The sequence below is a fragment of the Jatropha curcas genome, chromosome 5 (assembly GCF_041381405.1).
Source record: "Jatropha curcas cultivar XTBG-Jc1 chromosome 5, XTBG_Jcur_1.0, whole genome shotgun sequence".
In the NCBI taxonomy this organism is placed as follows: domain Eukaryota; kingdom Viridiplantae; phylum Streptophyta; class Magnoliopsida; order Malpighiales; family Euphorbiaceae; genus Jatropha; species Jatropha curcas.
Window position 1 is genome coordinate 19,915,366 of NC_143155.1, and position 17,644 is coordinate 19,933,009.

General features: G+C 33.5%; 1 non-coding gene across 2 annotated transcripts; it reads left to right on the forward strand.

The window, feature by feature from the left end:
* Window positions 1-1,794: 1,794 nt before the first annotated feature.
* On the forward strand, window positions 1,795-16,111 carry LOC105635694 (uncharacterized). Of its 2 annotated transcripts, XR_016320915.1 has the most exons (15): window positions 1,795-2,338; window positions 3,558-4,106; window positions 4,371-5,600; window positions 5,709-6,036; window positions 6,943-7,198; window positions 7,618-7,834; window positions 7,963-8,318; window positions 8,445-9,002; window positions 9,400-9,461; window positions 9,573-10,600; window positions 11,173-11,514; window positions 11,861-12,098; window positions 12,227-14,802; window positions 14,878-15,017; window positions 15,580-16,111. It is a non-coding gene; the product is annotated as an uncharacterized LOC105635694 (transcript). The 2 variants fall into 2 exon arrangements; XR_016320914.1 differs by having other exon boundaries at window positions 9,400-10,600.
* Window positions 16,112-17,644: the final 1,533 nt, after the last annotated feature.

Here is a 17,644-nt window from a genome sequence, read left to right on the forward strand (position 1 = left end):
TTGAAACATAACTTTGGAATAAAAAACTATATTACAAGATGGTTAATCAAAGTGGTTTCCTTTATTTTTTTTCTCTCTTTTAGTTTCTTCGAATTTGTTGCTTTTCTTGGATTGTGTTATTGCAGTGTTTAGGGTTTTCTTTTGGGTCATTTTTTTGACGTTTTTGTTACTTTTATTGGATTGGATCCTTTATGAGAAATATATATTTACTAATTCTATGAAAATTATTAATAGAAGTACGGGTTTGCTGACTAATTCTTTGATTTTATGAATTTCAATTTGCAGATGAGAAGAGAATTTAGGATATGTGCTAAAAGGAACAACCGCAAGAAAAAAAAAAAAAAAAAAGATTTTGACAACGTGACTTCACGCATGTTTTCTAGCTCAAAATGGGTTAAATTAGCCTATGTTGTATGAGTTGCTGTTGAAATTGGCTCAAAATGTAAAATATGAGTTTTTTTGCTCTTTCTATACAAATTTAGGGTTAAATGACCTTTATTCCATAATTATTACTTTTTTTTTTATAATACTTCTCTCATTTGATTCAATAATTATTATTTCATTTTAATGGTTTTTAATTTACTCAAATAATTTAATGATTTTTTCAAAGGATGTGAAATTTCAAATGTGACAAGCATCTGGAACATACATCTTAAATAACAAATGAACAATTATTATATTGAAATAATAAAAATTACTCCCTCTATCCCAAAATGAAAGTCGCTCAAGATTTTTGCACAAGAATTAAGAAAACAATTAATCCGCATAGATTATTAGAAAACCAATGGTAATTTGATCAAATTATTATTTATCTCAAAACTAATAGTTACTTATGAAAGTATTTATTGTATCTAATATAAATAAGGGTAACATTGGAAAAACATAATTTATTACTTCTTAAAATACTCAAACCGACTTATATTTTGAAAAATAATCACTGAAAATGACTTATATTTTGGGATAGAGGGAGTATATTGATAGTATAAAATGGAAAATGTAAAATGCATTTAATGAGAGTTACCAACATCGATGACTTTTAAAATTCAAGAGGGAAAAAAGAAAAGAATAAATCTACTTATTAAATAACATACTCAATCTGTCCTAAAATATGAGTGTTATAAATATTTTAAAAAGTAATAGATCTTTTCCATTAATTGAGTAGATTGTATAAATGTCTTGAGATATAATTTTATCATTACTTATCAAATTATCCTGATTTTGCTAAAATTTAAGGGAATTAATTATTTACTTAATACTCGTGTAAAAACTTTAGACGATTTATATTATAGGACAGAGAGAGTATGAATTTGAAAGAAGATGACTTGTAAAAAGTAATTAATTAATTAATTAATTAATGATGATTATTAAAAATAAGATAAAACTTAATAAGAACATAATAAATAATTTAAAGATTATCTATAATATAAAAAAAGTAATAGGACTATATTTTAAGATGGATCAAAATAGAAAGATGAACTTTTTTTTTTTTTTCTTTTAGGATAAAGAGAGTAATATATATTTTTTTGATTCAAGGCTCGATGAGCCGAAATAATATTACGGGTTATACAAATGGTAGCCTTCCTCGCAAGGGAGTAATATATTAGTAATTAATGTTTAATTATCCTGAACAAATGTACATATCATATTATCTTTCAAAAATGAATACAATTTATCAGTGTGCAATAATATTAAAGCCTGATTCTGATTGGTACAACTTCCAAGTTTACGACTTTAATTCAATCTAGTTTCAATAGAATACGATTCGGCTTACCCCCAAAAAAAGTTCAGCTTGGGCATGGTAATTGGGAAGAGAAGACAGAGTTTGAAAATTGAAAGACGGATATTTTCTTTCCTTTGACCAAGATATTTTGTAAAAATTGAAAGCAAGTCTTCTATGGGTCAGCGGAAGCGTTCTCTTTTTCTTTGATCAAAAGCAAAACAGAAGATGAGGTGGGTTATTGCTAATGGCTAATGCAAATCTCTTTCTTTTTATACATGCTAGTGCTTGTACGACCAAAGAATACTAGTTACTTTCTGCTTTCATGAATCTCCTTATTCCTTCCTTTGCGGCAAAGAAATTGCATTTTCTCATATGGGTTTTAAATGATAAAACCAATATACTCTATGGGTTCGTTGTTTGTATCTTTCCTCTATTGCTAAGAAATAAAATTTCTTATGTGGGTTTTAAGGAGACAATAGAGCAAGGAAAATAGTTCAAATAAAAATGATGGAAGTAGAGACTTCAAGCAAAAATAGAGGAATTCCTAATGACTGTGATTTCATTACTACCATGTTTTCCTGGTCTCTTGAGGACATTTACAATGATCAACTTTTCAAGGTTCGGTTTTTTCGCTCCTTTTGTTACAATCATGTGCAGCTTTTGGATTTTAATTTTTTTTATTGTCTTGTTCAGTTTCATGACTGTTCTATTTGGTGATATGCTTGATGGGTTGGGCTTGGAGTGGCCCAATATTCAGTTTTTTGATTGCTTTTTCTTGCCTTCCCTCCCTTTCTCTGCATGTGAATGTGCTGCAAAAGTTTACTAGAACGATTAGAGCCATGTGGAAGGAGCTCCGACTCAATCTGAACAAATAAATTGGTATTTTTGGTAGAATGTGATGGGTCCCAATGATGCCATGAAATGGCAATGTAATCAACGAGAAGTAATAAGTTTTGTTCCTGTACATTCTGTTAGAGTATATCAATGTAGAACGAATTGATTTTCAATGTAATTAACTGAAAATTCAACAAACCATCAACGGAAATTCATTCATTCCATTAGATTTACATGCTTTATAGAGTGAAGTCTGGGATTGGGACGGTTTAGGATATCAAGGTGCTTGTTTCACAATGTACTTATACTTGGATGGGGAAGTGCACCAGATCATACTATAATTGGTGTATCACGAGATCTTCACTGTTTTATTATTCTTTTATCCATATGATTGATGATAAAGCTGGGTATGTTGAGTCATAATAAGTTGATGTGCATACTTGGCATCATTTGTTGTTTCACAGTATCGTTTGCTTCATGCCTCAGAAAGAATTTGATAGTTGAGCTAATCAATAATTTTCTTCTAACTATCACTTAAAATGTATTTTGTTCTCGTCTTCTTGAGAAATGATTGCTCATGCAAAATGCCAAGCATATTTGCTTATCTTCCAATAATAACAGTTAAAACAGGCATATCATTGAAGGGTTTTCATATGTTATTAATATATAACAAAGTAACAAGCAAACTTGACAAAATTCTTTGTTGTTGAATAGAACAACTAATAGTCTTGCAAAGTTATATTCTAGATTAATCCATGTTATCCGCTTGACGAGTTCATTTCATTTTTGAAGTCAATACTTGTCTTCCCTTCTTTTAAAACTCTCCAAAGGTGTAGGCGATGCTTTCATCTCCAGTTTCTTGATCTGATAATCATATGCTGTTGGAGTGTAATCTCAATGCTGGCATTCAGACTACATATTTTCAGTCATCAATGCAGCAGTTGACTCTTGAGAATTTCATCTCTATCTTTTCATAATACGGTGATATTTCAATTTTTTATAGGTGGCAGCAATTCCAGATTTGTTTGAATCGGTTAAGCATTATTTTTCATCATATGTACTTCCCTTATTGGAGGAAACACGGGCACGGCTGCATTCAAGTATGGAGATTATTTCCAGAGCACCAACATCTGAAGTTATTTCATTGTCTCAGAGCAGGCGTAATCAAACATTGTTTTATGATATTAAGATTGATTATTGGAGAAATAGATTCAGCGATCGCGGCAAGGAGTTTTACAAAACATTGCCTGGAGATGTTGTTCTTCTGGCAGACATTAAACCTGAAACCGTCTCTGATTTGCAAAGGGCGGGAAGGACATGGACTTTAGCTCTGGTCACCAATATACCAGAGGATGAGATTGAGGATGCTAGTACATCATCTACTCGTTTTAAAGTCAGGCCATCAAAGGACATTGGAGTTATCGATGAAATGCAGAAATCTTTAGTTGTGATTTTCTTGACAAATATGACCACTAACAGAAGAATATGGAATAGATTGCACACATTTGGAAATTTGGATATCATTAAGGAAGTTCTGTGCCATAATTCAATGGTAAGGGGATTGAATATAATTGTTGTGAAAATGATTCTGAAAGTTTAATTAAAAGTTACAATAGACTTGTGCATAAATCATCTTACTGATGCTCTTCAGCACCCTTTTTATATCTTATGTATAGTGAGATTAAATATCTGTTTTATTCATTTCAGTAATTACTTATTCATTTTCCAAACAAAATTGTTGAGTAGTTTCCTTGCATGTATTTGAAATGCCGCCTATATTAATGGGTTTAAATTGGAGTTCCATGTAATGAAACAGGTCGAGGAAAATTGCAGCCTCTGTTCCATGCAGAACAATGGAACCTGGGATGAAAATATCGTTATGAATCTATCATCTACATTGAATGAATCTCAAACTGAGGCAATTTTGGCTTGTCTTTGTAGAACGCAGTGCAATCACAGGTCTGCTGTGGAACTTATTTGGGGCCCTCCAGGGACAGGGAAAACTAAAACCATTAGTATGTTTCTCTTTACCCTCTTAACGGTGAAATGTAGGGTCCTGATTTGTGCCCCAACCAATGTTGCTATAACAGAATTGGCTTCTAGGGTCCTAAAGCTGGTGACAGAATCCTCTGAAACAGACTCAGCAACTGATGCTTTGTTTTGTTCTCTAGGAAATATTCTTTTATTCGGGCATAAAGACAGGCTCAAAGTCAACTCAGATATTGAAGACATATATTTGGATTATCGTGTTAAGAGGCTTACAGAGTGCTTTGCACCTTCGACTGGTTGGCGGTACTGTTTCACTGCGACAAAAATTTTTTTTGAAGATTGTGTTTGTCAGTACTATATTTTCTTGGAAAATGAATTGATCAAAGAGCAGGATTATGATCAGGAAAATAAGAAAAAAGATGAAAGTTGCAGTAATGGGGCTGATGTTTGCAGTGGAAAGCATAAATCATTTCTTGAATTCATGAGAGAAAGATTCTGCTCTACTGTATCACAACTGAAAAGATGTGTCCTTACTTTATGCACTCATATACCTGAAAGCTACATTCTGAAACATAATATTCAAAGTGTAAAAACCCTTGTTATTTTACTGGGCTCTTTTGAAAATTTGCTCTTTCGTGATGATGTAAGTTCTGAAGAACTTGAGAAGCTTTTTGCACTGGAGGCGTTAGATGGGGATTCTTCTGAATTTTTTGCGGATATTTCATTACGATTGTACTTGCATAGAACCAAATGCCTTTCCACTTTAGAAACTCTATATAGTTCTTTCAGTGAACTTGAGCTTCCAAGTGGTATGAGCAAGTATTCTATAGAGGAATTCTGCTTTCAAACGGCTTCCTTAATTTTCTGCACAGCATCTAGTTCATATAAACTCTATTCATTGGATTCATTGGCAATGCAACCATTGAACTTATTGGTTATTGATGAAGCAGCCCAGTTGAAAGAATGTGAATCGATAATTCCCCTTCAGCTTCCCGGTATTAAACATGCCATTCTTATTGGTGATGAATGCCAGTTACCCGCTACTGTTCAGAGCAATGTACGGATATAATTCCTAACTTTTTCTTCTTCTTTTTCTCTTTTTTGTATTTCTTCTTTTTTAAAAACTCCTGTTTTGTTATATTAATGTCATTTTTTTTTTCTATAGCTTGCTTATGAAGCTGGCTTTGGAAGAAGTTTATTTGAAAGGTTGAGCTTCTTAGGTCATCCGAAACACCTTTTAAAAATGCAGTACAGAATGCATCCATCAATTAGTAGCTTCCCAAATTCAAATTTCTACTCTAATAAGATCATCGATGCACCAAATGTTAAGACAAGAAGTTATGAGAAATGTTATCTTCCAGGGCCAATGTTTGGTCCCTATTCATTCATAAATGTAACTGGTGGAAGAGAAGAGGTGGATGATGTTGGACGTAGCCAAAGAAATATGGCTGAGGCAGCTGTTGTGTTGAAATTAATTCATTGCCTGTACAAAGGTATGATAACTGGGAGTCCGATATTTTATTTGTATCCTGATTTGGATATTGTTATTTGTGATTTATAAAATTCATATTTTTCCTGCTTGGCTTATGCTGTTATTACATTTTTTAATACTGACATTTTAAGAAATAGTTTACAGTGCATTGAAATGCTAACTTCGCTCTCCCTGTATGGCCTAATATTTCACAAACTTAATGACCATGTTATATGCAACAATTAGTTTGATTACTTGTTATAATTCTCTGTAAATTTATGAACTAAACTAGAGCTTTTTTGAATCACTAGCAGCGAGCATTGTCCTGCTATTTGCTTGATTTTAACAAATGGAAAAATTATCTACGAGTCACAAGTTTTGTATACTCTGCTATTCATTTTATCTACCAGTAGTTTTGAATGCCCTTTCGTTTTTGTTTTTTCTTTTTCTTCAGAAGTTGGTAATTCAAGTAAGGGTACTCATTGTAGGTGGCATTTAACATCCTCTTCTTGTTTCTGATATTTTGGATTCAATATTTTATGCAAAATATGCCTTCAGCCAATTTTTGCTGATTTCTTAAATAAATTCTTACATGAGGTTATATGCCAAACCAGTTAATCCTTAACCAATTATTTCTTCTTGTATTTGGAACCTCAATGTTTTTTTTATCCAATAAAGGAGAAACATGCAAAGTAAAATAGTTGACAATGATGTAGAAATTCATCTTGTGTGAGAAGTCGAAGAGTGCAGCAAGGATATAATGCATATTTAAAAAAAACAAAAAGTAAATAATGCCGTGAAGTTGATAATATTTATTTTGCTTCTATGCAACTTTTTTGTGCTAATACTATATCTTATCTGTTGAAAAACATGCAGTCAGTCTTAGATTGATTCTCATTTGGAATCCTTGCCTGTTATTTATGTACAGCATGGAATGGCTTAAAACAGAATCTCAGCATCGGCGTTATATCTCCCTATGCTGCTCAGGTAGCTGCAATTCAAGACAGACTTAGTTCCAAGTATGAAAAAGTTGATGGCTTTTCAGTGAAAGTCCAGTCAATAGATGGATTCCAAGGTGGTGAGGAAGATATTGTAATAATATCAACAGTGAGATCAAATAGTAGTGGTGGTATTGGGTTTGTGTCTGACCCTCGAAGAGTTAATGTTTCTCTTACAAGGGCTAGGTATCACTTCAGATCAACTCTTTTTCTTCTACCTTTCTCTTTATTAGTTCTAATAATAACTGTCAATAAAAAGCATTTAACTGGTATTCATTTTCTCCCTGGTTAAGCTTCTCAAAATAGATATTTTGATTGTTTTGGTTTGTTAACAATTCTGCACTTTAGTCCTTGATTGTAAAATTATAGATTTTATCTTTGCAATTTACACTCAAGACAATTTAAATTGAAATCCACTTAAGTCATTGAAATTTTAAAATTTAGTTGCACTTCAGTATTTTAATTGTTCTATTATGAAAAATATGCTCCCTCAAACTCTTAACTTGTTTCATTAATAATAGTTTTAGGACTAAAAATGCTAATTTGAAATGGTAGTGAGTGTAGTGTATGTTACTGAATATCTTAGCATTTTTTTGTCCATTCAGGCATTGCCTTTGGATTTTAGGGGATGAAAGAACACTTGTTAGAAGTAGATCTATCTGGGAAATGCTAATTCATGATGCAAAACATCGTCAATGTTTCTTTAATGCTGATGAAAATAAAGAATTGGCTAAAGCCATTCTAGAAGTCAAGAAAGAGTTTGATCAACTTGATGATTTGCTTAATGGAAATAGTGTGCTTTTCAAATGTGCCAGGTGGAAGGTACTTACCTGTAGTCAAACCTATTCTATTCCTCACATTTTTCCTATTGTGTAATCTCATCTCCAACATCCATGTGTTTTGCATTAATCAGAGCAAATTTTTTTCATGTCAATTCATTGCATCCCCAGGTTCTTTTCAGTGAATACTTTAGAAGATCATTTGGAAAGCTGAGAGCAAAAAGGACAAAGACTTCTGTTTTGAACCTTCTGCTAAGACTTTCTAGTGGATGGCGTCCTAAGAAAAGAAATGTGGATTTAACTTGTGAAAGCTCTTCTCAAATCTTGAAACAGTTCAAGGTTGAAGAACTGTATGTGATCTGTTCAGTTGATATAGTGAAGGAAGAAGTAAAATACATTCAAGTTCTGAAGGTCTGGGATATATTACCTTTGGAAGATATTCCGAGTTTGGTTAAACGTCTCAGTGGGATCTTTGAAAGACACACAGATGATTTCATCAGTTGTTGCAATGCGAAATGTTTGGAAGGGTATGTTTTTGTTGGCATTAAATTCAACCTGCAGTCATTTTCCTTGATCTATGTGAACTCCTTTCTGAGCAAACCAAATAAGCATTATTTCCTTATATTGTGTTATTTTTGTTTTGTTTTGTCTAGAGACTTGGAAGTTCCCAAAGTTTGGTCAACCTCATTTGATATTGTCCGTTATAAGAGTCCTATCAACAATGAAGCAGGGAATGATTCAAATTTTGGTGCTTCTGATTCTAGATGCTATGTGGAAAACTCCAAAGTGAGTGATAGTTTGTTGCTAATGAAATTCTACTCCTTGTCATCTGGAGTTGTGAAACACTTGCTTTCTGACCGTGAGGGTAAAGAATTAGAACTCCCTTTTGAAGTGACAGATGAAGAGTTGGAAGTAATTGTGTTCGAAAGAACTACTTTTATTCTAGGACGGTCAGGGACTGGGAAAACAACTGTTTTAACAATGAAGTTGTTTCAGAAAGAGCAACAGTTCCATATGGCAACTGAAGGATTTGGTGAAGACATTGGCAATTTGTCAAAGGATGCCTTCTGGAGAAACAATGTTTCTGATGATGTAAAAAAGGTTGAGGACGGTGTTAGAGAAGATAATAAGAACGTCTTGCACCAGCTTTTTGTGACAGTCAGTTCTAAACTTTGTTATGCTGTAAAACATCATGTTTCACAGCTGAAAAGGTGCGTAAACATATTTAACTAGTAGAACAAATACTTTCAAAATAGGAGTTTGCATTTCTTTATTTCGTGGATGTGCTTGATACTGTTTCTGTATAGAATCTCTTGTAAATATTAGATGAAAACTTAGACATTTCTATATTTGTTAGATGTGTCAATCTCTTCTTATATATATCTTTCTTTTCTCTACCATGACTAATTGGTTGTCTAAGATTTCAGAATGCAGAAATGTCTAAAATTTCATCTAATATTTACAAGAGATTCTATACATTTCTGTATTCACTTTTTAAGACATCTAGATTGATGAAATTCTTACATAGGTTAGTTGCCTGTGAATACATGAAGAAGTTTTTTACATGGCGATTTGTTTTGTTACAAAAGCTTTATTGTATGCGTACAGCTTTGGATCGGGGGGAAAATATATGGCAGAAAGCAATTCTGTTGATATGGAAGATATTGATGGTATAGCACAGTTCAAGGACATCCCTGATTCTTTTATTGATATTCCTTCCAATTTATATCCTCTTACTATAACTTTCCACAAATTTTTGATGATGCTTGATGGAACAATAGGCAATTCATATTTTGAAAGATTTCCTGATGTGAGGCAGTTTTTACATGGAAAAATGGGAAGTCTGGAATCCATTGCCTTACAAACTTTCATAACAACAAGGGAAGTTAACTATGATAAGTTCTGTTCAATTTATTGGCCTCGTTTCAATACACAAATGACAAAGAAGCTCGACTCATCTAGAGTCTTTACTGAGATAATGTCTCACATAAAAGGAGGTTTGCAATCAAGTGAATCTTGTGACGGTAGACTTGCGAGAAAAGATTATGTTACTCGTTCTGAGGGTCGTCTGTCGACTTTAAGTAGGGAGAAGAGAGAAATGATATATGACATTTATGAAGATTATGAAAAGATGAAGATAGCAAATGGAGATTTTGATACAGCTGATTTTGTGATTGATCTTCATCTGAGGCTTAGCAATGGAAAATATGAGGGTGACATAATGGATTTTGTCTATATTGATGAAGTTCAAGATCTTACAATGAGACAGATTGCTCTTTTCAAGCACATTTGCAGAAATGTTACTGAGGGCTTCATTTTTTCTGGTGACACAGCACAAACCATTGCAAGGGGCATTGATTTTAGGTTTGAAGACATACGATCTCTGTTCTACAATGAATTTGTTTTAGGATCAAAAAGTGAAGGATATGACGGAAGAAAGGAGAAAGGTCAAGTATCTAAAATTTTTCATTTGAGCCAGAACTTTCGTACCCATGCTGGTATTCTCAAGTTAGCTCAAAGTGTTATTGACCTTCTTTATCGTTTTTTCCCTTCATTTGTTGATATTTTAAGCCATGAAACTAGTCTTATATTTGGTGAAGCCCCAATTTGGCTTGAAGCGACAAATGATGAAAATGCAATTGTGACTATATTTGGGAGCAGTGGGAAGGAAGGGACCAATTTTGTTGGGTTTGGAGCAGAACAAGTCATATTAGTACGTGATGATTCGGCAAAGAAAGAAGTGTATGACTTTGTTGGGAAACAAGCCCTTGTCTTGACTATAATGGAGTGCAAGGGCCTAGAGTTTCAGGTCAGTATTAGTTTTTTTCTTTTTTTTTTTCCTATTTTACTTGTTAATTCTGTTAGAGGATTTGCTTATTCTGTTTCCAATCATTTGGCATTTTGAGTTCTTGTTTTGAATTATACTTTTTGCTTTTGTATGTCCTGAAATCATAATGTATTGTTTTGATAATTCAGTTATCGATCAACTATTGTAGGATTTTTCCAAGGTAATATTTCTTGGACCAGAATAAAATGTAACATAATGAAAAAGTGAATAGAATTGCTATGGTGCTCTTTATCTCATTACAGCTTATCAAACATAGAGCTAATGATTATTTGACCTTGTTCACTCTCATCTATTTTCGTCTTCTTTTGGAGGAGATCTGTTCATTGTTTACTATTTATTGTCACAAATAAACAAAACCCTTTCCCTAATTGAAAGAGAGAAGTGGCTTTCTACTTGTCGTTGGTCATATTGATACAAACTAAACTGTGTTACACTCAGCGCTGAGTAATCATTTTCTTATGAAATATTCAAAATTCCTTAACTTATGTCCTATTTGTTATCTACTTTATAATTTGTAATGTTATCTTTTGTAGGATGTACTGTTGTACAACTTTTTCGGCTCATCACCTCTAAGAAATAAATGGAGAGTTGTCTATGAGTACATGAAGGAGCAAAATTTACTTGATGAGTCCTCTCCTGTTTTCAATATGGCAAAACACAATGTCTTATGCTCTGAGTTGAAGCAGTTATATGTTGCAATCACTCGTACAAGACAAAGACTATGGATTTGTGAGAATTTAGAAGAGTTTGCCAAACCAATGTTTGATTACTGGAAGATGAAAGCCCTTATCCAAGTCAGGACACTGGATGACTCACTTGCACAAGCAATGCAAGTTAGCAGCAGTCCAGAAGAGTGGAAGTCCAGGGGTTACAAGGTAGCTGCATCTTGTTTCTGTGATTTTTATCTGAATCACTTATAGCTAGCGTAGTTGTTGTTGTAATTAATGTTCTTAGTACTAGATAATTCATTTTATGCGAAAGCTGCTTGATAATGTTGGTCATAATGATGGGAGATTTTTCAGATTGATGTAAATGAACTTGTCCACTAAATTTATGCAAATTTGAGAGCCTATACTTGTAGGTGTTGAGTACAATGTTTTCCCCTTCATCTAACTATAATATTAGTTGCCATCAGGTGTTTCTTTTATGGATAAGGACACTGTCTTTCTGATCTATCTGAGTAAGTGTAACTTTTATCTATCTTTTCATTCTGGCACACAGCTTTTACGTGAGGGTAACTATGAGATGGCAACAATGTGTTTTGAAAGAGCAGGAGATACATATGGTGAAAAAGTAGCCAAGGCTGCTGGGCTTAAAGCAACTGCAGACAGAATGCATGCTTCAAACCCTGAAGAGGCTTCTGTAGCCCGTGGGCAGGCTGCTGAAATTTTCGAATCCATTGGCAAGGTGGAGCTTGCCGCAGAATGCTTTTTTATTTTAAAGCAGTATGAGCGGGCAGGTAAAATTAACAAATAATCATGCTCTTGTCCTGAAACTGCAGTTTATCACTAAGATCTTGACAAATAATCATTATGTACCATTCTGATATTCATAGGCATTCTACTTCTTAACTTATTTCCATTGTAGGTCAAATTTATTTGCAATGTGGGGAATCTGCTATTGAAAGAGCTGGAGAATGTTTCAGTCTTGCTGGATGTTATAAGCTTGCAGCAGAAGTATATGCTACAGGTAACCATTTCTCAGACTGCTTGTCTGCATGTTTGAAAGGAGAACTCTTTGACATGGGCTTGCAATATATTCAATGCTGGAAACAAGTGACTGAGGATCATTATATGGTTAAAAGAAGCAAAGAAATGGCCAAAATTGAACAAGAGTTTCTGGAGAAATGTGCTCTTCATTATCATAAGCTCAATGATAATAGAGCCATGATGAGATATGTTAGAACCTTTGATTCTATGGACTCAATTCGAACTTTCTTGAATGCTTTAGAGTGCCTTGATGAGCTTCTGTCACTGGAAGAAGAATCAGGCAACTTTATGGAGGCAGCAAAGATTGCAAAGTTGAAAGGTGAACTTCTACTTGAGGCTGATCTACTTGGAAGGGCTGGAGATCTTAAGCGTGCAGCTATGCTTATTATATGTTATGTGTTTGCGAATTCTCTGTGGTCATCTGGGAGCAAAGGCTGGCCTTTAAAGCGTTTTCCACAACAGGAAGAGCTCTTGGCAAAGGCAAAGTCATTTGCAGAGACCGAGTCAAGCCAATTTTATGAGCTTGTATGTCTGGAATCTGAAATTTTGTTGCATGATCTAGGTAACTTGTCCATGATGAAACAACATCTGAATGCTTCTCAGAGACTTAAGAGTATCAGAGGTGAAATGTTATCAGCTCGAAAGATTCTTGATGCCCATTTTCAAGTAAATAGCTCAAAGTATGTGTGGGAAAATGAATTGGTTCTTGATCTAGAAAACTTGTTGGAAGAGAGACTATCAGAAGATGAGGTTTCCATTGAAACTCTGATGTACTCCTGGATATTTTGGAAGGCTAAGATTGTTCATGTATTTGAGTATCTCGAATGCCTTGAAACTCACGATCTGAGTGAATATGCAAGTTATGGAGAATTCTGCTTGAATTATTTGGGTGTGCAAAGACATTTAAATAATCTAAATGCCATATATGTCCTTATAAACTCTGATGCAGAATGGTTGAGAGAAATAGACAGCAGATATATAAAAAGGATTGGAAAGCTCAGCTATGTAGATATTCGCCAGTTTATCTCTGCTTCTCGTAGTTATTGGTCTTCTGAATTAATATCTGTTGGCATGAAGGTTTTGACTAATTTTGAATCCCTATATAAATTCTCAGTTAAGAATTCATTTTCTCTCTTCTGCCAAAGCAGGTCTCTTTCTCATATCTATGAGGTCTCAAATTTTCTTTTGAATTCCAAGTTTCTCGACGGACATTATGGTGATAAAAATAAGCTGCAGAAATTAATCAGCATGTCAGTTGAACAATCCTTTGCCTGCATTTATCCTCTAGACTGTAGAGAATCATTGAAACAGAATATGATTTCTTTCCGAAGAACTGAGACTTTCAGAAATCTCTTCAAAGAAATGATTTTTGAAAATGTTAGCTTGAAGAGTAAGCTGTCTTATGGGCAACTTGGAAAGATAGTATTAGTGATTCTTGGTTCTGGTAAGCTATGTAATGAATTATATGAGAAAATCATGGGTGGATTAGAATGGAATTATTCTTGGAACAATTTGATTAAGGATCTCTGCAGGAATGACGCAAGCAATAACATTGTACGTGGAGAGCTGTCTCTCAAGTGGGTTCTGCAGGAAGCTCTGGTGGATGCTTACAGTGCCAACTGGCGTAAAGAATATGACTACATCTCACCAGGTTGTTTCTTATACCTTGTTGAGCGCCAACTGATTTTGTTATCTTGCTTCCATGGATACTTCCTCACTACAAAATCTTCTTTTGTTGAATGGCTTATCTATGAGGAAGGCAATGGCAACCAAACTTCTAGATTAGTGGAACAAGCCCCACAATCTATAGAAGGTATGCTAAAAGGTATAGTTGACATCATCCATCAGTTTCTTTATAATAAGAAAGATACAATGGAGTGGATCAGAAAATGTCACAGTAATATGAAGGACGGCTATGCAATTGTCATGTTGAGATTGATTGTGATAATATGTTTGCTTTTTTTGAATTTTGGTTGGTGCGAAAACATGCTTCATGACTTGCTGGGAAGGAACGACATAACAGAACAATTACCTCGGGAATTTGGTAATGTTCTTAAGAAAAGAAGGAAGCGTAATTCTCTTACTCTGGATGTAAATGTGTTAGCTGAAGCATTTAAGAAGATTGACAATAATCTGGTAATTGTCAGTTTGGGTAAAAGTTATCCAAGAAAATTTGGCCCGGATGCTATTTTTGTGTATGTGAAGGCCAATCAGAGCATTGAGGATATATTTAGAGACTTATTTCCAAAGAGAAATGAAAATTCTGTAGACAACAAAGGATCAGTTGATGTGGGCACCACCAGTTCATCTTCTGTTATCAATTTTGCTGCAGACAGGAATTCAAACATAAAAGCAAAATCTGATGTTACCCATTCTTTGACCCTTGGCCATAGTTGGGAACTATTTGAAAGTTTAAAATCAGAAAAACATTTAATAAATGATCCAAAAGTGAAGGTAATGTCAAATTCTTTTCTCTCTGCTTACATTTTATTATATTCAGGCTTATCTTCTTGTGATTTTATCTTTCAGGAAGACATAGAGAAAACTATTCAACTTTTAAGTGGTCATGGGATATTGAGTAACCCTGATGGTGAAAATGAAAGTCTGTTTAGAGAAGCTGTAAACATGCTTGATGAATTGAAACAATTAAATGCTGCATTAGATGTGAGGTAAATCTAAACTCTTGTACATTCTCCCAATTCCTAACTGTCAATAGTATTATTTTTCCTTCCTTTTCCATTCACCATAGGCAAATCTTGAAGTGGCCTAGAAATGTACTGCTCAATTTAATACAAGCAGTCCTTTTGGCTCTAAATAGTTGAATGTTCCTCATTGCTGCTGGGTAAAATAAGGCTAGATGGTAATATCCAGAGCAGTGCTAGGTATGTACACCATCTGTGGCTATACTGCCATAGATGGTGCCACATGACTTGCTTGTGACTTTTTGTTTTTTATGTTGTGTTTTTCTGTTTAAACTGTATTTTTGAATTCATTTTTGGATTATTATGAATTTTTGCTAGTGTATATATTTGCATATTCTATATAAAGTATTCAAGTACAATGTAATGTGAATTCAAACGCGACAATATGGTATTTGACTATATTTTTCAAGTTTTCACTTCCCTGCCTAAAATACTTTTCACTTTCCAATACCCTTGTCTATTTTTTCACTTTTAATATGAAAGCTATAATTTTGCATGCATTAGACTATAATTATCTCTTTCTGTTCAGTGAGGTGAAACTTCGGAATGACAACTCAGCAATTGGAGAACTTGTCAACAAGTTGCAGTCAAGAAGGCCAAGCATGGAACCTTTCCTGATTCAAATGTTCTCAAAGAAAGATGAGAAATTAAAAGGAGAGGCTTCAAAGATCAGAATTGCATTGGATGGCGAAGGTGATGAGGAAGATAATGGCAGCAAGTCTGGTAAGAGCAAAATTGAGGCTTTGCAGGCTAATGTTGATTCTCAAATTCAAGGCAGCAACCATAATGTAGATCAAAAGGGGAAGGGAAATAGCAAATCCAAGAAAAACAAAAGGGGGGAGAGAGGTAGAAAGAAGAGCAAGAAAACTTGAAACAGCTCCGAGTATATTCAGGGCAATATATATAAAATCCATTAACTTTTTTTTTTTTTCATATCTTTTTTTTTTTTTTTTTTTTTATTTTATTAATGTATGTAATTTGGAAAAACATTTTAGCTGGACTTGGACCCACTAAACTCTATATTTTCATAATGTTAAAACGTTAACCTTAGTTCTTGCAAATCTGTCTTTTTTTTTTAATTGTTTTTTTTTTTATTATTTTACATGAGATTAAAGTTCTCTTGTTCTTTTTCTTTAATGAAAAGCGATCTCCTATATGAGTTGCTATTTCTATACAGATCAAAAGGAAAAAAAAAAAAAAAAATTCAAGTGGTGTTATATTTGTTGTGATGTAATTATTTACTTTTTTTAATGTCATAAAAATCTAATTATACTCCCATTCTATTAAATGTATAATAATTTAAAATTTGCACAAACATGGGAAGTGTCCTGATAATTATACTCCCATTATATAAACAATTAACTTTGTGATAGGCAACAATGAAGGAAAGAGGCTTACAGTAATGTTCTGACATGGGAAGTGCTAGTGAAGAAAATCTTATGTAAAAAGAAACAGAAACTGATCCTTTAAACAAATTATATTTATTGTAGCGTAAAAAGCACCCATTGAAATAAATACGAGAAGGGAGGCGACGAAGGAGCTTTGAGTATACAGTCGTTTGGAGTAAAGTCATGGTGACATTTGGCTAAAACATTGGAATCGTAGAGCTAAAGTAGTGGGTGACAAAATGTGTATTGATTATCAATTGTGAATGAGTTTCCAGCTCTTTAATAAAAGCTACAACAAAACTAGAAGGTATTTTTATGGTTCGTAATAAAAGGCCAGATTGGGTTATTCAATGATCAGAAGAGAGAGATGAAGAAGGAGAAGATGATGGAAGAGAAGATACATGTTTGACATGGTAGTCTTTTGAAAGTGAAGACTGCATTGAGACGAGGAGGAGATTTTGGACTGTCTTTCCTTACTTTATGCTTTTATTAATAAAAATAAGGTTAGTTTAATTTGACCGCGTGAAGTACACTGAGGCTGGAGAAAGAAGAAAATGGACAATTTTTACCTTTAAGCCCAAGTGGTGGGAATTTTGTCAAAAAAAGGTAAAAAATGGACAATTTATAGTAGGGTTATGCAAAACCCGAACAACCTAACCCGGTCCGACCAAACCGAAAATATAGGGTTATAATGATTTTTGGGTCAGATCGGATTAGATAATTTGAGGGATGTATTCTCTTATTTGGATCGGGTGGATCGATTAAATACCTTGTTTAACTCGATCCTACCAGAAATAATGAAAATATTAATTTTTTTTTCAAGTGTTTTTTCACATGACTCATTCTTCTTGCTTTCTTCTTTTATTTATAAAATTAATTTTTTCTTGAAGATGACGTGTATTTTTCTTGAGCAACTAAAAATATAATATTTAAGTTTTCATGTTTTTTATTTCTATTATGTATGTTAAGTACTTAATTAGGACTTTTTAATTTGCTATGGTTTGGTTATGATTTAAAGATGGAAAATTATGGTATATGATTGTGATTATTGTGGTTTGATTGTATTATATTTTTTTTTTTCATTACAAATGTTTGATGTTGATTATGGTTTGATTTATTTTATGATTTGTTTATTATGGTTGTTTGAGCAACAATTATTTTTCTAGACAACTTTTTTAATTGTGTAGGATCCAAATAAAAATTTTG